Source organism: Pongo abelii, chromosome 13, assembly GCF_028885655.2.
Source record: "Pongo abelii isolate AG06213 chromosome 13, NHGRI_mPonAbe1-v2.0_pri, whole genome shotgun sequence".
NCBI classification, from domain to species: Eukaryota; Metazoa; Chordata; class Mammalia; order Primates; family Hominidae; genus Pongo; species Pongo abelii.
The window spans coordinates 38,442,577-38,467,257 of record NC_071998.2 but is presented as its reverse complement, the minus strand read 5'-3'; the positions used below and the strand labels follow the sequence as shown (position 1 = coordinate 38,467,257).

The 24,681-nt window shown below is 39.3% G+C and overlaps 1 protein-coding gene and 1 pseudogene across 5 annotated transcripts in view; one reads left to right on the top strand and one right to left on the bottom strand.

Annotated features, from left to right (window-relative positions):
* Positions 1 to 24,681, bottom strand: part of SLC24A2 (solute carrier family 24 member 2) — a 533,689-nt gene that overhangs the window by 201,770 nt on the left and 307,238 nt on the right. The window lies entirely within an intron of this gene.
* On the top strand, positions 4,589 to 4,947 carry LOC112134940 (uncharacterized protein C11orf98-like; annotated as a pseudogene).

Genomic DNA, 24,681 nt, shown 5'->3' with positions numbered 1-24,681 from the left:
ATTTATCTAAATATACCTGTGACATTCTGTAAATGTGCAGAACTCAGAATTTCTCAGGCCTGGTTTCTGTAGTGTCAATTGACAACCACATGTCTTGAAATTTTGTTTCCTTTAATTAACCTTCTCCATTTTCAAATCAATTTTCTCACTTCCTCATGGTGTTACTGCTATTCTAAGGAATGCAGACCTAAGGGATCAACATTTCAAGACTCCAAAGTTTCATATGCCAAGCCTGGAACTTTATACACAAATAGATATCCAAGAATACTTGCTGTTCATTCTGTACACCCAAACTTAAAAATTCAAGAGCTAAGATTAAAGTATCAGAGGATTGAGTCCTAATTTACTATTTGAAATCTGGTCTACCTTGTATAAGAATCTTTTCTTGTGGGAATGTTGAAGATTTTCGAAAAAGAGAACAACCCACTGAAGGCCCTCCCTGTTTAGGGAAGATTAACCTGCTAGGTGCTAGTAGACTGATCAAAGGGGATGATCTGCATGTACCATGACTGTGAAGACAGACTAAAAAGGAAGAGGCAGATAAAAGACATATTGTAGTGGAATCCGCCAGTGCCCAGTCCATTTTTCCAGAGTCTTAGCACTTCACTGTGTTCTGGTTGATTTCTAACTGACAGCTTCTACTCACCTTTAGTTGAGTGCTAAGGAATTCATACCCCCATGCCAAGCAGCACTCAGTCAATGACTGGTAGGAGTTGACACATAAACACTCCAGCTCTCCTGCACTTTGGGTGGAAGAACTCTGAGCTGTGTTGTATTATTTTCCTATTGTTGCTGTAAAAAAATTACCAAAAACTAAAGAGGCCTAAGGAAACATGAATTTATTACTGAACAGTTCTGGAGGCCATAAGTTTGAAATAGACCTTATTGGGCTAAAATAAAGACGCAGGTTTAAAGATAGTACACTATTGCTTTGAAGGATGCTGACCAATCTTCTGGTACAAGTAGACCCAAGCTGTGGCCAGCTTATTCTTTGAAGGAGCCTTCTTGAATTCCTCTTCTCTTTATAATCAAAGCCAAGACAGGAGAATGTGCTGGTGAAAATTCCTCCACACTATGCTGAAATCAATCATATCAGGCCTCATCTTAATCCCACTTAATTTAACTTAATCCTGCCATTTGATTTAATCCATCTAATTTAATCCCACTTTGGCACAATCCGAATCTAGAATACTTGAGTCAAATCATCTAATACTCCAAGACTAGCAGTAGCCTACCCTGGATGGAAAACCATAACAAAGTTACAAGGTACATAAAGTCAGAATCTCTTGTTTTTCATTCTGGCTATAAATAACCACATGATCTTAGACTAATCACTTAATCTCTCTCTGACCGATTTCATTTCTTCATGTAAAGACAGAATTAATAAAACTCCTTTTTTGAGAGATTTCAGAGTTAAATGGAAAACTCTGTGAACTTGCTTTGAGTTCTAATACAATAGCACTAATCATGATGATTCGAAGGACAGTAAACCTTTTGTTTTTCCCATGAATGCAGGTTTTAGTCAAATGCCAGCAAAGTATTCTCTGTACACTTGGTGCTCCTAAAATATTTATTGTTTTTCATAATGAAGAATAATGTCTTATGCAAAGTAATCTATTCACAAACTTTCTCCCAGTTGGAATTGATATATGTTGAGCCATCTCAGTTATTCTGATAAAGACCTTCACTACATTTGTATCTAACTTCATCAGAAACAAATGATCTTCTCGGTACACTTTGGGGTTCTGCAAGATTTAACAATCGATGGTGACTTGTTGCATAACAGAACACTTGACATTTTGCTCTATTTTAAATTACATTTGAGTATTTTTTATTGAGAATCTATTAAATCTAGGGCTCCCAGAACTGGTCTTCCAGTAGTTTACATAATAATAGTTACAATAACAACCAATGTCAGCATCTTGCATTATAGTTGGCAGTGGCTTCCTATAGTTAGATGTTGCCGAAACTTCAGTCATTTTTATAACATCAGCATGATATTTTGCCATATTTTCTTAATTTACGTGTTTCTATTTACCGAGTGTTTTATCTTAAATTGAGTTACCTTTTAAAATTTAAATGTTTATTTAAAAAGTGAACTTCATATCACTACCATACCTAGAAAACCAATATTGCTTGCCATAAATAGAAAATAAATAAATTCATTGATTTAGTCATTCCATAAAGTATACATATAGCAAAACATCATGTTGTGCACCATAAATATATACATTTATATTTGCAAATAAAAAATAATAATTTTTAAAAAGAAAGTAAATAAATGCAATTCAATGAAAACAAAACAATATTGTTCAGTTCCTGCCTATACTGTTGTTGGGTAAAGGTTCCTGAGCTTGAGATACATTCTTTTGTGTATGTGTGTGTAAGTGTGTGTACTAGAGAGAAAGAGAGAGAGAGAGAGACTTGCATATCTTATATCAAATTTAGAGACAAGCTCTACATTGAGACTTTTGGTGAATTATTTACATTTTTGGAAATGACATGATGGATTAGAATCTTAGTAATCAGTGCAGATACTGTATCCATTTTACAGGTGATAAAGCTAGGGCTCAGAGAGATTACATGACTTATTCCTTGAATACTCAGTAAATGGCAGAGCTGGGCTTCAAACACGAGCCCTTTCATTCCAAATCCTGTGCTTTCTCTATTGCACTCAAACCTTCTTGGAGTGAGAGGGGTTGCAGAGGGCTTAGATGAAGCACACTGAAGATCCATTCCCTCTGTCATTTATAATCCAGTCAAGGAGATGAGAGGGACCAAAGTCATATATTTAAGTTGTATCAAGAGAAAGTAGAAAAGTATGTTTTGAGATAATTGGCCCAAAGAATAATGGTGAAAATATTTAGCAAGTGAGCCCACTGAAAGTTGGACTATTAGGGAAGACTTTCTGGAAGAAGCAAGATTAAAACTCTTGTGTTGAAGGGTGGATAAAATCAGATGAATTGAAGACAGAGGTGAAACCATTTCAAGTGATAACAGTGCTTTGATCAGAATAATCAAAAATATCAAAGCTCTGTCTTGGTTCACTGCGGATAGGAGAAAATGCACATATATGACGGGAAGTACTATGGCTATATTTTATAGTCTTATGTGCTATGAAGTATGTAATCATAGCACATAAGAATGAATCACTATTCTGTAATCCTTAAAAATAAATTATTTCCCTCAAAATATGTATGATTCAGCAAACTATCTACAGGACTTTTTCTCCTAAGGAAATAATGATGGATATATGCTAATATTTGTAAGAATGTGTCTCATCCTAGCAGGGCAATTGGAAATAACTCCAGTGTTTGATCATATGGGGCTTAGTTACATAAAATTAACTACATCAATACTGGGGTCCCTGTGCAATCTCCAAAAAAGATTTCAACCTTTGCTACTAAAACATGATCTGTGGACCACTATTTTCACCTTTACCTGGAACTTGTTAAGATTCAGTTTCTGATGCAGTAGGTCTGGGGGAGGGCCTGAGATTCTGCATTTCCAACAAGTTCTCCAGTGATTCGCACATGCATTAACATTTGAGAAGCAGAGGCACATGATTAATGACATGGAAAGATATTTGCAATTAAATGAAATAGGCTGATTTCATAAGAATTAGTTCCATATGATACTATATTAGTAAATTTTTAAATAATGCATACATTCACACATAAGAGAAGAAAATAGGGAAAGAGAGAGAGAGTGTGTGTGTGTATGTGCAAGACAGACAGATGGGAAGAATATATATTAAAATACCAACAGTGGTGGAATTACTGGAAATTATTTAAATTTTTTTCCTGTGTTTGTGTATTTGCATCTATTATAAACATGCCTCTTTCAAAATATAAATAATAAAACTATATTTTCAATTCCTTTTCTGTTTTCAGAATTTTACTGAGTTCTTTCTGGAAAAATAAACAGGAAGCAAGAGGTTGAACTGGAAGAAAACAACTCACAGGGATTTAATCAATGTAACAAGAAACTGTCAGAAGAGAGAAAGACTTAAAAGACAAGAATTTTCCACTAAGTGTGAAGTAAGTCTGTGTAATCTTCATGTCCTAGTGCTCTTGGCATTTATTTTAAAAACCAAACTTTTTTTTTTTTTTTTTTTTTTTTTTTTTTTTTTAAGTAAGGCTATAAAGCTCCAGGAGCATAGACATTTTCAAAACTGCCAACTGGGAAAGTACTTTCAGGATGAAACAGATCGGTTTCCCTTAACAAGTATTTCTAGTGGTATTACTCTGAGTTCTTGTTGGGAATATTCCAGCAATGTCACTTAGAAGTTGAAAGAGGACCCAGCTGCTTTGTCGGAATGATTCTTTGCCTGCCTTCTCCCTTGGAAAATTTACCTTAATCTTTATTCATTTCTGTGAGTTGTCCCCATTTGGGTGATCCCTTTGTTCTCAGCATATGATGGTCAGAAAAGGATTCAGATTCCAGCTTCACTATTTCTTTGCTGCTGGGATATTTAGGCAATGGAAGTAAGTTAAGATGATTAAATGAGATAACGCAAATAAAACATTTATTATAAAGGAACTACTTAAAAAGTTAACTGATTGGGAACTGGCATTGTGGCGTGACTATGAGGACTCTCTGGGGAAAGATCAACTGGTCCCAAATAGAACTGAAGGAGAAGCTGTTCAACCACCTGTGGGTATTGAACTGGGAGTGGCGTCTGAGGCACTGGGTGGTTGGGGCTGTGATAGACCAAGGGCTGATCATGCAGCACCACCTCAAGAAGTGGGCATCCAGTGCACGTACCAACATTACTCTGTGCAGGAAGAAGCACAGAAAACTTCTCCAGCAGACCCAGCTTGCCCAGAAAGAGAAGGCAGCCATGGAAGTGGAAGCCCCTCAAAACTAGCCAGGACTAGTGAACCACAGCTCAAAAGGCAAAAGAGGACAAAAGCCCCCTAGGATGTAGAAATGAAGGACCTTTGAACATCTTTATTTCTGCCTTCATTTCGTTATGTACCCAGTAGTCATTCAGGAGCAGGTTGTTCAGTTTCCATGTAGTTGAGCGGTTGTGACTGAGTTTCTTAATCCTGAGTTCTAGTTTGATTGCACTGTGGTCTGAGAGACGGTTTGTTATAATTTCTGTTCTTTTACATTTGCTGAGGAGTGCTTTACTTCCAACTATGTGGTCAATTTTGGAATAGGTGTGGTGTGGTGCTGAAAAAAATGTATATTCTGTTGATTTGGGGTGGAGAGTTCTGTAGATGTCTATTAGGTCCACTTGGTGCAGAGCTGAGTTCAATTCCTGGGTATCTTTGCTAACTTTCCATCTCGTTGATCTGTCTAATGTTGACAGTGGGGTGTTAAAGTCTCCCATTATTATTGTGTGGGAGTCTAAGTCTCTTTGTAGGTCACTCAGGACTTGCTTTCTGAATCTGGGTGCTCCTGTATTGGGTGCATATATATTTAGGATAGTTAGGTCTTCTTGTTGAATTGATCCCTTTACCATTATGTAATGGCCTTCTTTGTCTCTTTTGATCTTTGTTGGTTTAAAGTCTGTTTTATTAGAGACTAGGATTGCAACCCCTGCCTTTTTTTGTTTTCCATTTGCTTGGTAGATCTTCCTCCATCCCTTTATTTTGAGCCTATGTGTGTCTCTGCATGTGAGATGGGTTTCCTGAATACAGCACACTGATGGGTCTTGACTCTTTATCCAATTTGCCAACGAGAACAAAGACACAACATACCAGAATCTCTGGGACACATTCAAAGCAGTGTGTAGAGGGAAATTTATAGCACTAAATGCCCACAAGAGAAAGTAGGAAAGATCCAAAATTGACACCCTAACATCACAATTAAAAGAACTAGAAAAGCAAGAGCAAACACATTCAAAAGCTAGCAGAAGTCAAGAAATAACTAAAATCAGAGCAGAACTGAAGGAAATAGAGATACAAAAAACCCTTTAAAAAATTAATGAATCCAGGAGCTGGTTTTTTGAAAAGATCAACAAAATTGATAGACTGCTAGCAAGACTAATAAAGAAGAAAAGAGAGAAGAATCAAATAGACGCAATAAAAAATGATAAACGGGATATCACCACTGATCCCACAGAAATACAAACTACCATCAGAGAATACTACAAACACCTCTATGCAAATAAACTAGAAAATCTAGAAGAAATCGATAAATTCCTTGACACATACACCCTCCCAAGACTAAACCAGGAAGAAGTTGAATCTCTGAATAGACCAATAACGGGCTCTGAAATTGTGGCAATAATCAATAGCTTACCAAGCAAAAAAAGTCTAGGACCAGAGGGATTCACAGCCAAATTCTACCAGAGGTACAAGGAGGAGCTGGTACCATTTCTTCTGAAACTATTCCTATCAATAGAAAAAGAGGGAATCCTCTCTAACTCATTTTATGTGGCCAGCATCATCCTGATACCAAAGCCGGGCAGAGACACAACCAAAAAAGAGAATTTTAGACCAATATCCTTGATGAACATTGATGCAAAAATCCTCAATAAAATACTGGCAAACTGAATCCAGCAGCACATCAAAAAGCTTATCCACCATGATCAAGTGGGCTTCATCCCTGGGATGCAAGGCTGGTTCAACATACGCAAATCAATAAATGTAATCCAGCATATAAACAGAACCAAAGACAAAAACCACATGATTATCTCAATAGATGCAGAAAAGGCCTTTGACAAAATTCAACAACCCTTCATGTTAAAAACTCTCAATAAATTAGGTATTGATGGGACGTATCTCAAAATAATAAGAGCTATCTATGACAAAACCACAGCCAATATCATACTGAATGGGCAAAAACTGGAAGCATTCCCTTTGAAAACTGGCACAAGACAGGGATGCCCTCTCTCACCACTTCTATTCAACATAGTGTTGGAAGTTCTGGCCAGGGCAATCAGGCAGGAGAAGGAAATAAAGGGTATTCAATTAGGAAAAGAGGAAGTCAAATTGTCCCTGTTTGCAGATGACATGATTGTATATCTAGAAAACCCCATCGTCTCAGCCCAAAATCTCCTTAAGCTGATAAGCAACTTCAGCAAAGTCTCAGGATACAAAATCAATGTTCAAAAATCACAAGCATTCATATACACCAATAACAGACAAACAGAGAGCCAAATCATGAGTGAACTCCCATTCACAATTGCTTCAAAGAGAATAAAATACCTAGGAATCCAACTTACAAGGGATGTGAAGGACCTCTTCAAGGAGAACTACAAACCACTGCTCAAGGAAATAAAAGAGGATACAAACAAATGGAAGAACATTCCATGCTCATGGGTAGGAAGAATCAATATCATGAAAATGGCCATACTACCCAAGGTAATTTATAGATTCAATGCCATCCCCATCAAGCTACCAATGACTTTCTTCACAGAATTGGAAAAAACTACTTTAAAGTTCATATGGAACCAAAAAAGAGCCCGCATCGCCAAGTCAATCCCAAGTCAAAAGAACAAAGCTGGAGGCATCACGCTACCTGACTTCAAACTATACTACAAGGCTACAGTAACCAAAACAGCATGGTACTGGTACCAAAACAGAGATATAGATCAATGGAACAGAACAGAGCCCTCAGAAATAATGCCACATATCTACAACCGTCTGATTTTTGACAAACCTGACAAAAACAAGCAATGGGGAAAGGATTCCCTATTTAATAAATGGTGCTGGGAAAACTGGCTAGCCATATGTAGAAAGCTGAAAGTGGATCCCTTCCTTATACCTTATACAAAAATTAATTCAAGATGGATTAAAGACTTACATGTTAGACCTAAAACCATAAAAACCCTAGAAGAAAACCTAGGCAATACCATTCAGGACATAGGCATGGGCAAGGACTTCATGCCTAAAACACCAAAAGCAATGGCAACAAAAGCCAAAATTGACAAATGGGATCTAATTAAACTAAAGAGCTTCTGCACAGCAAAAGAAACTACCATCAGAGTGAATGGCAACCTACAAAATGGGAGAAAATTTTTGCAACCTACTCATCTGACAAAGGGCTAATATCCAGAATCTACAATGAACTCAAACAAATTTACAAGAAAAAAACAAACAACCCCATCAAAAAGTGGGTGAATGATATGAACAGACACTTCTCAAAAGAAGACATTTATGCAGCCAGAAAACACGTGAAAAATGCTCATCATCACTGGCCATCAGAGAAATGCAAATCAACACCACAATGAGATACCATCTCACACCAGTTAGAATGGCAATCATTAAAAAGTCAGGAAACAACAGGTGCTGGAGAGGATGTGGAGAAATAGGAACACTTTTACACTGTTGGTGGGACTGTAAACTAGTTCAACTATGGTGGAAGTCAGGGTGGCGATTCCTCAGGGATCTAGAACTAGAAATACCATTTGACCCAGCCATCCCATTACTGGGTATATACCTAAAGGATTATAAATCATGCTGCTATAAAGACACATGCACACGTATGTTTACTGTGGCACTATTCACAATAGCAAAGACTTGGAACCAACCCAAATGTCCAACAACGATAGACTGGATTAAGAAAATGTGGCACATAAACACAATGGAATACTATGCAGCCATAAAAAATGAAGAGTTCATGTCCTTTGTAGGGACATAGATGAGACTGGAAACCGTCATTCTCAGTAAACTATCGCAAGGACAAAAAACCAAACACTGCATGTTCTCCCTCATAGGTGGGAATTAAACAATGAGAACACATGGACACAGGAAGGGGAACATCACACTCTGGGGACTGTTGTGGGGTGGGGGGAGGGGGGAGGGATAGCATTAGGACATATACCTAATGCTAAATGACGAGTTAATGGGTGCAGCACACCAACATGGCACATGTATACATATGTAACAAACCTGCACATTGTGCACATGTGCCCTAAAACTTAAGGTATAATAATAATAAAATTAAAAAAAAAAAAAAGAAATGAAGGACCTTGAAGATGAGAGCTAAACCTCTTCCTCTAGAAGATTCTCAACTGGGTCCAGAAGGACTCAGTGGTTGTTTCAGAGGACTTTGGCAAAAGCAGTGCCCCTTTTCACTCACCAGATTTCCTTCTCCCTAATCCTCCTGTGGAAGGATGTCTTTGGGAGGGAAGAGGGTACAGAAGAAAGATTGGAGAGGGGCCTCTTTACAAGTCAACTCCATTTGTAATAAAGCCCTAGCACTCTGAAAAAAATTTTTTGACTGATTAATTCATCATTCAACAACTGTGTACCATGTGACCATCATCTGCCCCTATGGGTAGAGGATGCAGATGATCCCAGACATGTTTCCTTACCTCAAGATGCTTTCAGGTAAGGGGACATAACCAAGGAAAACACAATTACCCTGCAGTGTCACAAGTGCCATGACAAGGAGAGGGCCAGGTATCACAGGGGCAAATAAGAGGAGTTCTAGCCCTATCAGGGGGGTGGTGGTGGTAAAGAAGTCTTCCTCACCGAAGTGACATCTACATTGAGATATGATGGACCAGTAGGTCTCGGCCAGGAATAGCTGAGAAGTTCCAGACAGTGGGAATAACACATTTACAGGTTCAAATATGAGAAAGAACACAAATGTTCAGGTGCTCAACAAACTAAAAGTGCTAGGATATGAGTCTGGGGAGGAAGGTAGGGGCAGTAGAAAGAAGGAAAATGATACGAGGGATCTGTAGAGCCTGGTCATGAATGGGCCTTGTCAGCCATGCGGAGGAAGTTTCACTTCATCCAAAAGGCTGTGGGAAAGATCAGGGTCACATATGGTCTCATGGAGGTTTTAGGCAGATTGTTCTGGCCACAGGTGGAGAAAGACTGGAGACAAGCCAGGAGGACTGCAAATCAGCCAGCTAGGAGGGTGCTGCAGGAACACAGGGAGAAATGATCCTACCCTCAAGCCAGTGGAAATGGATGACTATACATGAAATGAGATTGGTGATTTAACTGCCAGCTGGGAGATGATGGAACAGACCCAGAGAATGTACTTAATAAATGCCTATTTTGTTTTCTTCTCCATAGAGATCTATTGGCCACTTCAGGCCAAGGAAAGATTAACCCAGCAGTAGCAGAAAAAATATCTTCTAGAAGCAAAATAACTGTGTGCTTAGCAGTTCTGTAAGTAAGGTCTGGGAATTCTTGAGGGTCACTGCATTTCTATTTGACGGGTCTGGGAGGTCAAAACTATTTTCATAACAATTCTAAGATGCTGTTTGCCTTTTTTGCTTCTATTCTTTCACAAACATGCAGTGGATTCTTCCAGAGGCTACATGATGTGTGATAATGCAATTCCTCTGACGGCTAAAGTTATATGTGCCTGGATTTTCTTGAGCTTTAAATTTGTCCCAGTTTTAATTTCAAATATAGTAAATACAGAAAGATATAGTCCCCATAACAAAAGCTCTTTGGGGTCCTCAATAATGCTTAAGAGTGTAAAAGAAACCTGAAGCCACAAAATTTGACAACCAATGCCATAAACATTTAAAGAACATTTTAAAGGCATCCACTACCAAAAGCTTAAAAAAATTATGAGTGAGGATAAACTCTACGCTGATCGAGGAGCCTAATTCTTATCTTAGTTTTGTTGTCCTTTCAAATCTGAGCCATTGCTGGCTTAATATAAAGATAATGCCTAGGATTTCATTTCTAGAAGAACACATCCAACTAACAAAATCAAAGCACATACCGTACAATGTACTAAGTAGAAATATGAAATCCATGTCCACAATTCTGAATATACTTTGTTCTTTAAACTTATTTTTAAAGTTGGAAAACAGAGTCACTGAGTAATACTCGTATCTTAGCACAAAATCTCTGTTGTGTAGGCAGAAAAGCAAAATAGAAGCGACAGTGTGGGCAAGTGGAAAATAACACAGTGAGGAGAAATGATACAAACTAGACTCAGAACCAGAGCTCTAAACGCAAGTTGCCAACCCAAAAGGACTTCAGGATCCCCTATGAACCATTATTTCAAAAAACAAGGGCATTTGGCTAGCCAATCAAGCATAAATCTGGTAGTCATCCACACATCATTTGAAGAGGCCTGGAGACAATGGAGGACAGTTTTCTGTGCCCCTGAACAATACCAAAGTGGCTGCCCTTCCAAGATGTCAGTAGGTGTCTCAGCACAAAAAGTCTGGGGAAGGTCAGGATAAGAGCAATACAGAAAACGGCTCCAGAGACTGAGGTCAGTCAGAGTTCCATGTTTAGGACGAGGATTCCATATGGCTGTCAGGAATGTGATATGGCTAGTACACTGGAGGAACTGAATGCTTAATTTTATTTCATTTTCACTAATATAAATTCAAAGAGCCATGAGTCTAGTAATGACCACATTTGAGAACTCTATTCCAGAACTTCAGTGAAATGATCTTTCCAGCCTGTGGAGAGCCAACTCTAAGATCTCCCATCATGGTGCAAGATGGGTTTGAATGTACTTTTCAGGTAAACACATATGTGAAATCCTTGTCTCCCACCAAAACCCATTCAGCTTCCTAGGACATCTGCCAGCAATGCCAGCTAGTTCTCCTTGGGGAGTTTGGAATAGGAGCTTAGTAAAGAGGGAAGCAGAGCAGACAAATGAGAGGCAGGAGTCTTGCCTGTTACCCCATGTGACCTGGCCCTGAACTATCTTCCAAATTCTTTTCCTGATCTGTAGCTGCTTGTCACTGTGCTCCAGCGACACACACCCTCTAGTTCTTCCTAGAATATACCAAGCAAGTTCCCATCTCATGGCCTGTTGTGTTTATTTACTTTCTTCTTATCCTGGAATGCTCTTTCTCTGGATCAGGGTTTCTTAACTTCAGTGCTAGTGACATTTTAAGCTGGATAATTCTTTGCTACAGGGACCTGCCCTCTGCAGCATAGGGTGTTTAGCAGCATCCTTGTTCTCTATCCACCAGATGCCAGTACCATCCTTACCTCAGTTGTGACAATTAAAAACTTCTCCAGACACCAAACTTCCCTGGAGAGGCAAAGTCACCCTGGTTGAGAATCACTGCCCTAGATATCTGCATGATTCACTTTCTCACTTAATTTAGTTCTGTACTCAGATGTCACCTCCAGGGAATCTTTTTCAAAACCCTATACCTCTCTGTCCCCTTTCCCTGTTTTATTTTTCTTCCCAGTATTTATCACTAGCTAACACCATATCAGATACTTCTTTGTTTCTTGTTTCTTTGCCTGCTTTATTTACTGCTGTATCCTAGCACCTAGTATCTAGTTGATTGGTAGATGCTTTATAAATATTTATTGAATGAATGAAGGAAGGAAGTACCTGTGCCATTTGTAAAGTCAAAAGAGAGACAGGAAGTTTTCATTCTGGGAGAATGGACACATGTCACAAGCAGAAAAGCTTTAAGTCAATTTAGCTATTAAAATCTGTATTGGTTGTTATATAACAATGATAAGACTTCAGCACATTTTCTAATAATGGGCATACTTTTACTGACCTTCTCTAAAATTATGCTTTGAATGCGAAAATAAATTATAATTTTAAATGTATTTGTCAACCACTTTTATAAATAGTATGCAATTTTGAGACCTAAAATTGCGGTCATTTCATATCATCAAGAATCTATGTTCTTACCTGATTTTAACATTGATGTCTATTTATTTGCCTTTGAGCAAAAGACATTTTGATAATGAGAAGAAGGCCTGATGAAAGGCCTGCATTTTCCTTCATAGTTATAAATTGAAAATGTGTTTCCAAGAGGTTTTTATTAGCATTACTGCGTGTAAGCCTATCAATTCAGTAACTCCAGCCCTAGGAAATTTAATCATGTGCTGAAGTCCTTACTTACTGGTAAGATTGAGATTTTTTTTCCCCCTGATGATTTGTTATAATCTTTCTGAATTCCTCAAGAATACTAGACTAATTTATAAGATGCTGACTTTCTTCTGGAAGAACTGGAAATATTCAAAAGAAATTACAAGCACCAAGTAAATTGCACATTCTGGAGAATAAGGGAAGAATATCCCCAAACTGTTGGTAGATGGTCAGAGTATTCTCCTACAACCTGGATCTAGCCAATTATTAAATGAATTTCCATAATACCTCAGCTCCTAAAAATCTCCAGGGACTAAGAACTTCTGAATATATTAACTAGAATTTTTAAAAGTTAAGTAATTCTACTTTCACATTTTCAAGGTTTTTACTGATGAAAGTCTTTCTACAACAACACACACTGCTATCCTTTTTAATGATAGAAAATCTGGAACTCTGTGTGGTGTGTGTGTGTGTGTGTGTGACCTATGGTCACCCTTTTGTGAAGCTGTGCATATGCACAAACAAGGGTGGGTGCAAGTCTCAGAATTAGGACCCCAAAGGTGGCCCTAAAAGTTGATTCCTCTTCCAGATGGGGTGCAGTACTCGCAGAACCATAAAGGCAGCATCCCAAGCCTGCCTTGTAAAAAAACTGACTGCCGAATCAAAGACCAAGCGCAGCCTTTCCCTTTCAGGGTTATCTTGATTCTATAAAATAAAACAAAATAAAATAAAATAAAATAAAATAAAATAATAAAATAAAATAAATCGCCATCTTTACTTCTGTTTCTAGAGTCTCGTCAACTTTTCAGTAGTCTCTAAACCTTGTTTGTGATTTCTACAGTCAGCCATTTTGGCAACCCACATCACTTACCTTTTCCCTTCACTATTTGAATGGAGGAGGAGCAATCCTTATGAGTCATTTGAGAATTAAAAAAAATTTTTGTGTATATGTAAGGTATACAACATGATGTTATGAAATACATATATAGAGTAAAATGGTCATTACAGTGAAACAAATTAAGATATCTATCATGTCACAGAGTTATCCATTTTTCCCCTCTGTAGCAAGAGCAGCTATAATCTACTCATTTAGCAAGTATCCTGAAAACAGTATGCTATTATTAACTATAGTCTTCATGTTGTACATTAGATCTTTACACATGTTTGTCTTACATATCTGCTACTTTGTACAGAGATAGAGAATAAACAGTGGTTCTCAGGAGTGGGGGTGGAGAGGAAGGAAATGGAGAGATGTAAGTCTAATGATACAAACTAATCCAATAATTTATGTGAGAAGAAGTGGGAAAAGTCTATTTTTTTTTTCTTTTTTTATTATTATTATTATTATTATACTTTAGGTTTTATGGTACATGTGCGCAATGTGCAGGTAAGTTACATATGTATACATGTGCCATGCTGGTGCGCTGCACCCACCAACTCATCATCTAGCATTAGGTATATCTCCCAATGCTATCCTTCCCCCCTCCCCCCACCCCACAACAGTCCCCGAAGTGTGATGTTCCCCTTCCTGTGTCCATGTGTTCTCATTGTTCAATTCCCACCTATGAGTGAGAATATGCGGTGTTTGGTTTTTTGTTCTTGCGATAGTTTACTGAGAATGATGATTTCCAATTTCATCCATGTCCCTACAAAGGACATGAACTCATCATTTTTTATGGCTGCATAGTATTCCATGGTGTATATGTGCCACATTTTCTTAATCCAGTCTATCATTGTTGGACATTTGGGTTGGTTCCAAGTCTTTGCTATTGTGAATAATGTGGCAATAAACATACGTGTGCATGTGTCTTTATAGCAGCATGATTTATAGTCCTTTGGGTATATACCCAGTAATGGGATGGCTGGGTCAAATGGAATTTCTAGTTCTAGATCCCTGAGGAATCGCCACACTGACTTCTACAAGGGTTGAACTAGTTTACGGTCCCACCAACAGTGTAAAAGTGTTCCTATTTCTCCACATCCTCTCCAGCACCTGTTGTTTCCTGACTTTTTAATGATTGCCATTCTAACTGGTGTGAGATGGTATCTCATTGTGGTTTTGATTTGCATTTCTCTGATGGCCAGTGATGGTGAGCATTTTTTCATGTGTTTTTTGGCTGCATAAATGTCTTCTTTTGAGAAGTGTCTGTTCATGTCCTTCGCCCACTTTTTGATGGGGTTGTTTGTTTTTTTCTTGTAAATTTGTTGGAGTTCATTGTAGATTCTGGATATTAGCCCTTTGTCAGATGAGTAGGTTGCGAAAATTTTCTCCCATTTTGTAGGTTGCCTGTTCACTCTGATGGTAGTTTCCTTTGCTGTGCAGAAGCTCTTTAGTTTAATTAGATCCCATTTGTCAATTTTGGCTTTTGTTGCCATTGCTTTTGGTGTTTTAGACATGAAGTCCTTGCCCATGCCTATGTCCTGAATAGTAATGCCTAGGTTTTCTTCTAGGGTTTTTATGGTTTTAGGTCTAACGTTTAAGTCTTTAATCCATCTTGAATTGATTTTTGTATAAGGTGTAAGGAAGGGATCCAGTTTCAGCTTTCTACATATGGCTAGCCAGTTCTCCCAGCACCATTTATTAAATAGGGAATCCTTTCCCCATTGCTTGTTTTTGTCAGGTTTGTCAAAGATCAGATACTTGTAGATATGTGGCATTATTTCTGACGGCTCTGTTCTGTTCCATTGATCTATATCTCTGTTTTGGTACCAGTACCATGCTGTTTTGGTTACGGTAGCCTTGTAGTATAGTTTGAAGTCAGGTAGTGTGATGCCTCCAGCTTTGTTCTTTTGGCTTAGGATTGACTTGGCGACGCGGGCTCTTTTTTGGTTCCATATGAACTTTAAAGTAGTTTTTTCCAATTCTGTGAAGAAAGTCATTGGTAGCTTGATGGGGATGGCATTGAATCTGTAAATTACCTTGGGAAGGATGGCCATTTTCATGATATAGATTCTTCCTACCCATGAGCATGGAATGTTCTTCCATTTGTTTGTATCCTCTTTTATTTCCTTGAGCAGTGGTTTGTAGTTCTCCTTGAAGAGGTCTTTCACATCCCTTGTAAGTTGGATTCCTAGGTATTTTATTCTCTTTGAAGCAATTGTGAATGGGAGTTCACTCATGATTTGGCTCTCTGTTTGTCTGTTATTGATGTATAAGAATGCTTGTGATTTTTGCACATTGATTTTGTATCCTGAGACTTTGCTGAAGTTGCTTATCAGCTTAAGGAGATTTTGGGCTGAGACAATGGGGTTTTCTAGATATACTATCATGTCATCTGCAAACAGGGACAATTTGACTTCCTCTTTTCCTAATTGAATACCCTTGATTTCCTTCTCCTGCCTAATTGCCCTGGCCAGAACTTCCAACACTATGTTGAATAGAAGTGGTGAGAGAGGGCATCCCTGTCTTGTGCCAGTTTTCAAAGGGAATGCTTCCAGTTTTTGCCCATTCAGTATGATATTGGCTGTGGGTTTGTCATAAATAGCTCTTATTATTTTGAGATACGTCCCATCAATTCCTAATTTATTGAGAGTTTTTAGCATGAAGGGTTGTTGAATTTTGTCAAAGGCCTTTTCTGCATCTATTGAGATAATCATGTGGTTTTTGTCGTTGGTTCTGTTTATATGCTGGATTACATTTATTGATTTGTGTATATTGAACCAGCCTTGCATCCCAGGGATGAAGCCCACTTGATCATGGTGGATAAGCTTTTTGATGTGCTGCTGGATTCTGTTTGCCAGTATTTTATTGAGGATTTTTGCATCAATGTTCATCAAGGATATTGGTCTAAAATTCTCTTTTTTTGTTGTGTCTCTGCCCGGCTTTGGTATCAGGATGATGCTGGCCTCATCAAATGAGTAAGGGAGGATTCCCTCTTTTTCTATTGATTGGAATAGTTTCAGAAGGAATGGTACCAGCTCCTCCTTGTACCTCTGGTAGAATTCGGCTGTGAACCCATCTGGTCCTGGACTTTTTTTGGTTGGTAAGCTATTGATTATTGCCACAATTTCAGCTCCTGTTATTGGTCTATTCAGAGATTCAACTTCTTCCTGGTTTAGTCTTGGGAGGGTGTATGTGTTGAGGAATTTATCCATTTCTTCTAGATTTTCTAGTTTATTTGCATAGAGGTGTTTATAGTATTCTCTGATGGTAGTTTGTATTTCTGTGGGATCGGTGGTGATATCCCCTTTATCATTTTTTATTGCATCTATTTGATTCTTCTCTCTTTTTTTCTTTATTAATCTTGCTAGTGGTCTATCAATTTTGTTGATCCTTTCAAAAAACCAGCTCCTGGATTCATTTATTTTTTGAAGGGTTTTTTGTGTCTCTATTTCCTTCAGTTCTGCTCTGATTTTAGTTATTTCTTGCCTTCTGCTAGCTTTTGAATGTGTTTGCTCTTGCTTTTCTAGTTCTTTTAATTGTGATGTTAGGGTGTCAATTTTGGATCTTTCCTGCTTTCTCTTGTGGGCATTTAGTGCTATAAATTTCCCTCTACACACTGCTTTGAATGCATCCCAGAGATTCTGGTATGTTGTGTCTTGGTTCTCGTTGGTTTCAAAGAACATCTTTATTTCTGCCTTCATTTCGTTATGTACCCAGTAGTCATTCAGGAGCAGGTTGTTCAGTTTCCACGTAGTTGAGCGGTTTTGAGTGAGATTCTTAATCCTGAGTTCTAGCTTGATTGCACTGTGATCTGAGAGACAGTTTGTTATAATTTCTGTTCTTTTACATTTATTGAGGAGAGCTTTACTTCCAAGTATGTGGTCAATTTTGGAATAGGTGTGGTGTGGTGCTGAAAAAAATGTATATTCTGTTGATTTGGGGTGGAGAGTTCTGTAGATGTCTATTAGGTCCGCTTGGTGCAGAGCTGAGTTCAATTCCTGGGTATCCTTGTTGACTTTCTGTCTCGTTGATCTGTCTAATGTTGACAGTGGGGTGTTAAAGTCTCCCATTATTAATGTGTGGGAGTCTAAGTCTCTTTGTAGGTCACTCAGGACTTGCTTTATGAATCTGGGTGCTCCTGTATTGGGTGCATATATATTTAGGATAGTTAGCTCTTCTTGTTGAATTAATCCCTTTACCATTATGTAGTGGCCTTCTTTGTCTCTTTTGATCTTTGTTGGTTTAAAGTCTGTTTTATCAGAGACTAGGATTGCAACCCCTGCCTTTTTTTGTTTTCCATTTGCTTGGTAGATCTTCCTCCATCCTTTTATTTTGAGCCTATGTGTGTCTCTGCACGTGAGATGGGTTTCCTGAATACAGCACACTGATGGGTCTTGAGTCTTTATCCAATTTGCCAGTCTGTGTCTTTTAATTGGAGCATTTAGTCCATTTACATTTAAAGTTAATATTGTTATGTGTGAATTTGATCCTGTCATTATGATGTTAGCTGGATATTTTGCTCGTTAGTTGATGCAGTCTCTTCCTAGTCTCGATGGTCTTTACATTTCGGTATGATTTTGCAGTGGCTGGTACCGGCTGTGCCTTTCCATGTTTAGCGCTTCCTTCAGGAGCTCTTTTAGGGCAGGCCTGGTGGTGACAAAATCTCTCAGCATTTGCTTGTCTGTAAAGTATTTTATTTCTCCTTCACTTATGAAGCTTAGTTTGGCAGGATATGAAATTCTGGGTTGAAAATTCTTTTCTTTAAGAATGTTGAATATTGGCCCCCACTCTCTTCTGGCTTGTAGGGTTTCTGCCGAGAGATCCGCTGTTCGTCTGATGGGCTTCCCTTTGATGGTAACCCGACCTTTCTCTCTGGCTGCCCTTAACATTTTTTCCTTCATTTCAACTTTGGTGAATCTGACAATTATGTGTCTTGGAGTTGCTCTTCTCGAGGAGTATCTTTGTGGCGTTCTCTGTATTTCCTGAATCTGAATGTTGGCCTGCCTTGCTAGATTGGGGAAGTTCTCCTGGATAATATCCTGCAGAGTGTTTTCCAACTTGTTTCCATTCTCCCCGTCACTTTCAGGTACACCAATCAGACGTAGATTTGGTCTTTTCACATAGTCCCACATTTCTTGGAGGCTTTGCTCGTTTCTTTTTATTCTTTTTTCTCTAAACTTCCCTTCTCGCTTCATTTCATTCATTTCATCTTCCAGGGCTGATACCCTTTCTTCCATTTGATCGCATCGGCTCCTGAGGCTTCTGCATTCTTCACGTAGTTCTCGAGCCTTGGTTTTCAGCTCCATCAGCTCCTTTAAGCACTTCTCTGTATTGGTTATTCTAGTTATACATTCTTCTAAATTTTTTTCAAAGTTTTCAACTTCTTTGCCTTTGGTTTGAATATCCTCCCGTAGCTCAGAGTAATTTGATCGTCTGAAGCCTTCTTCTCTCAGCTCGTCAAAGTCATTCTCCGTCCAGCTTTGTTCCGTTGCTGGTGAGGAACTGCGTTCCTTTGGAGGAGGAGAGGTACTCTGGTTTTTAGGGTTTCCAGTTTTTCTGCTCTGTTTTTTCCCCATCTTTGTGGTTTTATCCACTTTTGGTCTTTGATGATGGTGATGTACAGATGGGTTTTTGGTGTGGATGTCCTTTCTGTTAGTTTGCTTTCTAACAGACAGAACCCTCAGCTGCAGGTCCGTTGGAGTACCTGGCCGGCCGTGTGAGGTGTCAGCCTGCCCCTGCTGGGGGGTGCCTCCCAGTTAGGCTGCTCGGGGGTCAGGGGTCAGGGACCCACTTGAGGAGGCAGTCAGCCCGTTCTCAGATCTCCAGCTGCGTGCTGGGAGAACCACTGCTCTCCTCACAGCTGTCAGACAGGGACATTTAAGTCTGCAGAGGTTACTGCTGTCTTTTTGTTTGTCTGTGCCCTGCCCCCAGAGGTGGAGCCTACAGAGGCAGGCAGGCCTCCTTGAGCTGTGGTGGGCTGCACCCAGTTCAAGCTTCCAGGCTGCTTTGTTTACCTAAGCGAGCCTGGGCAATGGCGGGCGCCCCTCCCCCAGCCTCGCTGCCGACTTGCTGTTTGATCTCAGACTGCTGTGCTAGCAATCAGCGAGACTCCGTGGGCGTAGGACCCTCTGAGCCAGGTGCGGGCTATACTCTCCTGGGGCACCGTTTCCCAAGCCCATCGGAAAAGCACAGTATTCGGTTGGGAGTGGCCCGATTTTCCAGGTGCCGTCTGTCACCCCTGGAAGGGGAACTCCCTGACCTCTTGCGCTTCCCGAGTGAGGCAATGCCTCGCCCCTGCTTCGGCTGGCGCACGGTGCACTCACCCACTGACCTGCGCCCACTGTCTGGCACTCTCTAGTGAGATGAACACGGTACCTCACATGGAAATGCAGAAATCACCCGTCTTCTGCGTCGCTTGCGCTGGGAGCTGTAGACCGCAGTTGTTCCTATTCGGCCATCTTGGCTCGGAAAAGTCTATTTCTAAGGTGCCTCCACCTTTCCCCCTAACTCCATCCTTACCACCACCACCACCAAGCACCGTAATAATAATAATAATCAGGAAATTAACACTTCTAGACGCCTGATGCCAGACTACATTGTTTTTGAAGTATTTCCCAATGTCAAGCTTTGAACAGAATTATAGATACCTATAAAATACATTTTCATGAACAAGTTTGAGTGTTTTATATAGTATTTGCAAGGAATTACAAAGTCCTCTTGTATTTTCTTTTATAATATTTTGCTTTCTGAAAAATATCTCAGTTGATACATTGACAGGCAGAAAGATGATCAAAGATATTAACCCTGCCCCTTCAAGGTTAGAGTCATAATTGCCTAGCTGGAGAGAGGCCGAGTATCCTGAAGTAGGACTCAGGTTTGAAATATTTCCCTGAAGGTACAAAACATGATGGAACCCCTTGGGAAGTATTCCACATCCATCTGTGTATTAGCTTGTTCTTTGGAATCAACATTATGGCTCCTCAGATACCTCTGTGCTAAGGATTTTTTCTGAAAGTTGAAAGTTTTATTTTTCTATAAGACCAGCCCCTGTAGGCACAGTCAACCTGTCCTCATTGTGTTTGAACCCAGGCACAGTCCACAGGAAGCTGGCAAATGTGACCAAGGCACACCATTACACGCTCCTCAGAGGGCTGGACAGTACTTACGAATGCATTCTCTTGAAGAAAGAAGCAATTGGCAATTTTTATACAGCTGCATTATATGCTGATTATGTACAAAGCCTAAAACCAGGCAAAGTATCTAGCAGAAAATACCCATGCATTATTCAACTAATACAAATCTGTTGTTTTTCTGATTTGCTCTTCAAAACATATCTTTTCAAGTTGTTTTGAGTTGCAGTTGTTTTGAGGGAGGGAGAAGAAAAGTATTCTCTCTTTTCAGGGACAAAAACTTAAATAAAAGAGGTACCCCCCATTCAGCTAATCATGGCAGCTTTAACAATATATGGGCAAAATATACAACAAACTTACAAAATTAGAGGCTTTATGAAGAGCATCCCTTCATAACCAAGTTATTTTAGAACAGAGAAAGATAAATAATCTACTTATCAGGCTAGATTTTCCAGGCTTTCCCATTCCAAGTCACTCCTATGTTTTCTTTCCTTCTTTTTCTATTTCTCCCATTTGCCTTTCCTAATCCATATCGCAAGATAGCATGTACAACACGCTTACCCCTATTTAACTGCACATGTTCACAGTATTCTACAGTCAAAAGCTCTACTTTTGCAGCAACTTTTTATTGATGAATGCATTTTATCCTGATTACATGACAATGATGATGGCTTACTCATTATTTCATTCAGCATACTTATTGTGGGCTTACTATGTGCCAGGAAATGTGTGGGTCCCAATGATAGATAGAACAGGGTTCCTAGCTTCATGAAGCTCCTATTCACTGGTTAACTACATGTATGAAGGCTTTCAGTAAATTTTGTTTGCAGTGACATTCTCCTGTGATCCCAGGGGAGATTTGATTTATCCTCACATTAAATATGACCCTCCTAAACAACACGGTGGTGTTCTTTTAGGGCTGATGTTTTATATTTGCCTTTAGGCCAATCATATCTTGAGAGACTGCTGAGACCTAGAATAGCTTTTTGATAAGCCCCTTTGCCTACCTCCCCTATCTGACCCTTTCTTTCTTACAGGCTCTTGGTGTTTACAGTTTATAGCCACTATCATCACCCCCATTCCCATAGTCTCTTTTCCTTTCCTATTCTTCTGTTGTTTGCCACATTTTCTGCTTTTTTATCTTTCTTTTGTGTTGGCCATGTCTGAATGCTTTCAGTCTGGTCCATCAATGGCACTACTATAATCTCTGAGTTTCCAGGTCTTCTTAGTTACTATTGTTATTTTTGTACGCTCAAAGGCTGGGTAAAATATTCTTTAAAACACACATTCATTGGTTCCACCACTGTTCCTTCCTCCCCCATCAAACATAGTTCAGTGTTATTCCAGATGTTTGAAGCTGTTTGTGATCTGATATCTGAGTTCTGGATAATGAACTACTGCAGCTCACTTTGCCTGAGACAGTGAGAGTTCTTCCCGAAATATAAGGTGGACTCACAATATTTGATAAGATGTAGAGGCAGAATTAGAAGGTAACAGTTAATGACGAGCATCCTGGAAAACAGGCCAAAGGGCTCCAAGTTTTGCAGTGTATTTCTATGCAAAGTTGAGCATATTGTGCTGGTTCACTGATTCTCAAGTTTTCAGAAAAGAAAATGGGAACGTTAGATCACAAAGAGAGATACATTAAGGCTCCACAGGAAGAAGATGCCCCACAAGTAGCCCTGTACACTCCAGTTTATTTTGAAATGGTGGTGGAATAAAATGGTTCGGTAAGTTTAGTTCTTTTGATTAACCAAGAATTACCATATGCACTATAGATGAATTTCTAATTTTTAAATACTCAGGATAAAATGCATTTATCAATAAAAAGTTGCTGCCAAAGTATTTGCCTCAGAGGTCATTAAGAACTTAACAACCAAAAAATCCTATTGATTTGTCTTTTTAAAAGAGTTACAGAAAAATGGAAGTCTATACAAAGCCATCTACATTCTAATGTTAAACTACTCAACAATAAAGTTACATAGTATCCTGTTCACTTGTTCTGGGCCTAATCTATTGCTTGAGATTCTAAATTTTTTAGCTGACTTTTAAATTATTTTCTTAGTTGTTTTGTACACCTTCTCCTCTTTTTGCTATGACTAAAATAATCTGAAGCCTCTTGCAGTGATTATACTGGAGTAGGCTTTTCCATTAAAGGGTCATCAAAGTATTAGTTCTTCAGTGACCCTACTAAATGAAAATTCCACTAAAAACTTTAGTTACAAGAAGAAAATCCTACATGTGTTAAGATCTAATCAGATTGGGATGTCTAAAGACAAAAATAATGGCCAGATGATTTAAAACTGTTTTTTTTTTTTTTTAAGGTGGAGTCTTGCTCTGTCGCCCAGGCTGGAGTGCAGTGGCGTGATCTCAGCTCACTGCAACCTCCGCCTCCCAGGTTCAAGCGATTCTTCTGCCTCAGCCTCCTGAGTAGCTGGGATTACAGGCACATGCTGCCATACCCAGCTGATTTTTGTATTTTTAGTAGAGATGGGATTTCTCCCTGTTGGTAAGGCTGGTGTCGAACTCCTGACCTTGTGATCTGCCTGCGTTGGCCTCCCAAAGTTCTGGGATTACAGGCTTAAGTTACCATGCCTGGCTGATTTAACACTTTTTTTTTGTTTTAGACAGGGTCTGGCTCTGTCACCCAGGCTGGAGTGCAGTGGTGCAATCTCGGCTCACTGCAACCTCTGCCTCCCAGGCTCCAGCCATTGTCCCACCTCAGCCTCCTGAGTAGCTGAGACTACAGGTATGCACCACCATGTCTGGCTATTTTTTTTCTTTTTAAATTTTTGTAGAGACAGGGTTTCACCATGTTGCCCAGGCTGGTCTCGAAATCCTGAGCTCAAGCAATTAGCCCACCTTGGCCTCACAAAGTGTGGAGATTACAGGCATGAGCCACTGCGCCCAGCCAATTTAACACTCTTATAGCATCACATGTTACTTGTACTGACACCTGTGGTTCTTACTGGCAGCCAGGCTTATGGTCACTGCATCAGGGACACTGAATGACTAGACCTTGACAGGAATCTCATACATGTTCAAATGCTTACATAAAGTTTCCTGTGGGAAGGATTTCTTTTAGTTCATTGAAGGATGACCCATTTTCAGTCCTCTTCAACTTCTGGAATTTTTAAAGTGTGGTGTCAACTTATTTCCCTCATGACTCTCTCTGAATTTATGCTGGTTTCTTGCCTTTTGAGATTTTAGAGCTGGTCTGTGAAAGTGGGACACATTTTCCTTGACACATTTCAAACTATTTGAGAAAGAAGAATCCATGTGCAATAAGCTGTCACACTGAATATCAGAAGAAAGCAATCAAGTCCTTTGTAAAAGGAGTCTCAGTCACCTCTCTTCTACCTCTACTTCATATAATACCACAAATTGCAAGGCTCCTGAGGAATTTTCCTTCTGGGTATAAACTGCTAAGAGTTTATTGCTTGAAGAAGTTTTCTGGGGCATAGCTTGCTAGCCTGGTGCTCATAGTCACAAGACATTCTTTTCCTTGGTTACTAGCATTGAGCTTTAGGTAGGAGCATCTCATTATTCCTCTGGGGACTTATTACAACACTCCTGTCACCAAATTAGTAGATAAGAAAGTGTGGCTAAGATGTTAAAACCCTGAAGATAATTTGCTACCTGGTTGTAATTTCTTTAGCACTGTTATTCTTGTTCTTGTCTGACCTAGACTACTCCACATCATTTTTTGCTTTACCTGAGTTCTTTACAACACTCTCAGAGAGGAGTTCTGCCTTTAACCATATTGCTTCCTAGACTTTTGTTGTACAGAGTGAGAGCTGAGGCTGAGAAATGAGAGGAACTGGACTGCTTGAGAGTTTGCACTTAAAACCTCCATTAATGATAGAGGAGAAAGGGCCCAGAAGGTTGAGATGCAGAGCAGAGAAAGAAGGAACCAGCTTGGGTTGCACTTAGGAA